Genomic DNA, 4,415 nt, shown 5'->3' on the forward strand with positions numbered 1-4,415 from the left:
GGGGGCGCGGGCTGGGCCCAGAGGTGGGCGCGGGGTCCGGCCCGCGCGCCCGGCTCGCGGCCCGGCGACTCCTTTTCAAAGTAACGGTCCCGGGACCGCGGGCGGGGGAGGCGGCGGCCCAGGCGCGGGTCCCGCTCGCCGCCGAAGTTCTCTAGCGCCATTCGATGCCCGGCCGCCGCCGCTTTCCCGGTTTCTTCCTCATTTTTCCCCCCGCTGACAGCTTCTCTCGCCAACGTCACAGCCACGGATATTTAATTAGACCGTATTTTTTAATCGCGAAGGGGCGAGAAGGAACCCGGCGGCAGGCCTCGCCGAGATGGGGAGGGGGAGGGGACGGGGGGCCACGCCAAGAGTCCAAACTCACTTTGCCACCTCCCGGACGCCGCCCCCCCCCCCCCCCGCGCCCCCCCCCCCCACCGCCCCCACCCCCACCGCGCCGCGCCCCGCGATCCCCCCCACCTTTGTTTTCCTTACCTTAAACATTGAAACGCGGGCGTCGGGAGCAAACTCGGGCACGTAAACGGAGCGTTGTAAAAGATTGTGTTCAATGAATAATGAAACATGTCCACATGATTGACTTGATCATTTTCCGGGGCTGAGGGGGGACGGGCGCCCTGCTCGCGCGCCTCGCTCGCCCACTCGGCAGAGCCCTGTGAACTGTTCCCAGCCCAGCCGGGGCAGGGCGGGCTCGATTTTCATCTGCCTCTTTTCAGCATCGCCCCGTTCATTGATACTCATCACCCAGCCCCAGCAGACATCCCCATCCCCGGCTTGGCCTCCCCCTATCTGGTAGGTGAAATGCATTGTACCATTAAAAACGCTCTCCATTGTCGCCCTGGCATAATTCACAGCAACTAGATAGGTCTTGCGGCATTTAGCTTTGATGAGCCAGAGACTGAACCCTTGATATAATAATCTACAAAGAATGGTGTGTGATCGTCCATTTTTTCTCTCTGTCTAGCAACTAAGAAACCATTTAACACAGCGCAGCTTGCTTCTGACCTTGAGCTCATGTAAACACACTTATTAAAATCTATCTATTCTCCAAGAGCTACATTCTGATTGTCAGACTCGTTACTGAGACATATATCAGCCCCTTCGCTTGTCACTACTTTGCATTCCTGCCTTTGACTAAAGAATTTTTTATCCAGCCGAGAGGGAGAGAGAGATTGCCACAGAGGGAGAGGAGAGAGAGACGGAGAGGGGGAGAGGAAAAAGCTTAATTCTTACCTGCTCCTGAAACTATTTAAAGTCTGTTTCTTTTCTGGGGGAAAAAAAAAAAAAAAAAAAAAAAAACTCCCGGGTGAATCTCGGTGGACAGCGGGACGCGGAGAATCAGTCACAGCCCGGGCGTTTAAGGGAGTCATCAGCGATCAAATGACGTTGATCCGCGCTGTAACCTTGTGGCGTATTTAATGTAAATAAGGCAGTTATGTTGCCAATCGCCGCGATACAAACACGAAGAGGTCCTCAGCCTCGCCTCCCGCGCCTGCCATTAGAGGCGACTTTATTTACAGACACTATTTAGGAGATCATGATAATTCTAAAACAATACTAGTGCCAAATGATTATGAAAATATGATTTTAATTAATCACGTAGTAGGCAAGGAAATTAGCATACGGTAATTAAACTTCGAGAAAAACGTCACGCAGGTTCTCTGCCTTATGGGTCCAGAATAATCATCACGCGGTGGGCTCCAGGACTTAATTATCAAACAAAATAACTTTTTTAAGGCAACTTTGCAAATGCTGGTCCTCAAGGCAAACGCTTTGGTAAATAATGTAAGGCGAGGTAACAAGGTAGAGATGTGAGTGATGCAGGAGGTTGGGTTTCTGCGAAGCAAGGGAGAGGGGGAAAGAAGGGGGGAAAAGCTGAATAATGCAATTATGGATTCTCTGTCCTAGAGTTGACAAAAGCTGGTGCCTCAAAAGCCTCTTTGTTATGGGATTATATAATGATCCTGGTGTCATTATGGGAAAAAAAGATTCAGTAATAATAATAAAAGAAGTATCCAGATACACCAATGAGGAGCTTGTTTTAAAGAAAAGACTCGCATGTGACATTGGGGCATGTTAATAGCAGAAAGACAGGATCCAAAAGAGTTGACAAATCATGGAGGAGAGAGGGAGGGAGGGAGGGTGAGAGGGGGAGAGAGAGAGAGAGAGAGAGAGAGAGAGAGAGAGACAGAGAGAGAGAGAGAGAGAGAGAGAGAGAGGCCTGTGTTGTGCATGATTAAGAAGGGTTGGAGACAGATTGATTATTCAAAACGCCAAGCCACAGGGACACTTAAAACATTGATTCAGGTAAGACTTGTTCTGGCCTGCCTGAACTGAGTTCCTCTAAGATGACTGGCAGGTTTTAAACCAGGGCACCACAATACATAAACAGCAAAGATAAAGAAGAAGCAGACACAACCTCCCTACCCCCCACCCCACCCTGTGGAAGGAGGCACTCAGTGGCAAAGGACCGGTGCAACAGTGAGGTTAGGTACAAAAGACTCCACACCAAGAGGAGCAGCTGGGCAGCGGGCTGGACTAGGGGCTCAGGTACAGACGCAACCCAACTGTCCCTGGCACCTGGCCTTGGAACCTCACTGCCTATGGTCCGCTCCTCTGTGCGCGCCCCGCCAGTGGGCACCCGGCCTGGTCACCCATGCCTGCACCCTCGGACTCTTTCCTGAATACCCAGGGCGTTCTCAATCTATATCTGTCCATCATTTATCTATCTGTCTGTCTCTCCCCAGGATTTCCAAGAGTGAGAAAACAGTGTTTCCCCCAACAGGCTAGTTCTATGAGATTCTTAAAGTCCACTTAAATCTTTGCAGTGGTGTTAAAAAAAATTTTTTAAAGCCCCCGCCTACCCAAAAAAGTTTAGGAATTCAGTTCTCATTTTCCAATCTGATGTGTCTGAAATTCTCTTTGAACAAATTCCAAAATACAAGGTTTTTTTTTTCCTTGTATAGAAATTAGCATCGCAATCACATCAATGATATCACTATCTCTATGGGAATGATAGCTGGAGCAGTGGGGTGTTCTTTATTTCAATTCTTCGTGGATCAACTGATTATACTCTGTCGTCTTTTGAACCTGTTATTGTAAGTCAAGTGATTCTTTATAAGTGACAGCTCGGACAAAGAGGCGAGCAGGGCCGAGCAGGTCGAAAGGAAGTGGCCATATGGACTTGGAGAAAAGGCACTTTCTCCCCAAGAGAATGGGGGTGGCAGTCGCCTTTTAACCCTCAAGCCGCCGGCCTCCGCCTGGACCGAGGGAAGCAGGGAGCCGGACCGCGCGCCCTGGCACTGTCCCGGGGCCCTTCGCAGCGCCTATATGGGCTAGTCCCGAGTGGTGGCCTCCTGACCCGGGGTACGTCTTCCCGGCCTGGGGTGGCCGCGGCCTTCGAAGGCCGCGCACCTCAGGAGGGCCCGGCTCCAGGCGACCTGGGAGACCTCGACTGGTGTGCACAGCCGCTCAGAGGCCGCAGAGGTTTTGTGCGGCTCAACTGGCCTGACCGACCCGGTAGCGACCGCCCACCACCTGGAGGCCGCGCCCCACCGCCTGAGCCCTGCTGAGGATTCGAGCGCGGAGCGGGGCGGGGGTGCGGCCTGGAGGGCGAGTTTGCTGGCGCCCCCTGTCGGCGCCCGTGCGCTCTGCGTTTCCTGAGGACTCGCGCTGGCTGCCCTGGGGCTGCACTGGGAGACCTCCCCGGGCAGCGGAGCTCCTTGGAGGTGGGAGTCAAGGTGAGAGGTGAGGAGCACTGGACAATGACCAGAGGCCTGGCGTCCTCCAGAGACCGAAACTTGACGCCTACCTGCATCCCACTAAAGCACAGAAGAGTCTCCCCACCCCCATGTGTTTGGTGGCACCTCCTCTTCTCCCTGTCCAGGATTTCTGGGCCTCTCCACCCTTTTCCTCTAGCTCTGGCCCTTCCCCGAAGGCCTCTCCTCACTGACTTCCTTTGCTCCTTCTGAGACTCTGGATTACCTCTCAGCGCTGCTGCGCAGCTTGGTGGGGCCTGGACCCCTGTGGCTGGAGTTTCAGCAGAGACTCCCAGAGCCTCACTCTATCCCTGCATCCCAGAGCCTTGCACTCACCTCACCCTCTGGCTGTGAGACCAGAACCAAGTTCCCCCACCTCAGACCTCAGTGGAGGTGGAGGTCTGCCATTCGCCCCGGGGACTCTGATCAGGACTTTCCACTCGTGTGATGTCTTCTTCAAGATGACACCAGCCTTCTGACTTCTTGAAACTGATGGAAGTCATTGGGAGCCTGGGCTGGCAAGATAGGTGGTTGTGGTGGTAAGGTAATCGAGGTGGTAAGACTCCTGTACCAGCTCAGAAGCAAGGGCCTGGGGAGCTGCACCATGTTGGAACATAAGAGCATCTTGTAATGAGTGCTTGGCTTCTACGGGTGCCTCCT

General features: G+C 53.5%; 1 protein-coding gene across 3 annotated transcripts in view; it reads right to left on the bottom strand.

Moving 5' to 3' along the window:
* The window catches only part of ZNF536 (zinc finger protein 536), a 444,163-nt gene extending 442,267 nt beyond the window's left edge, over positions 1–1,896 (bottom strand). For all 3 annotated transcript variants that reach the window (XM_040446277.1, XM_040446274.1, XM_040446273.1), the window contains exon 1: positions 475–1,896. The gene's annotated coding sequence lies outside the window, so the exon portion shown is untranslated. The remainder of the gene's footprint in view (positions 1–474) is intronic.
* Positions 1,897–4,415: the final 2,519 nt, after the last annotated feature.

This window comes from Herpailurus yagouaroundi, unplaced genomic scaffold, assembly GCF_014898765.1.
Source record: "Herpailurus yagouaroundi ecotype Mexico unplaced genomic scaffold, PumYag 194, whole genome shotgun sequence".
NCBI lineage: Eukaryota > Metazoa > Chordata > Mammalia > Carnivora > Felidae > Herpailurus > Herpailurus yagouaroundi.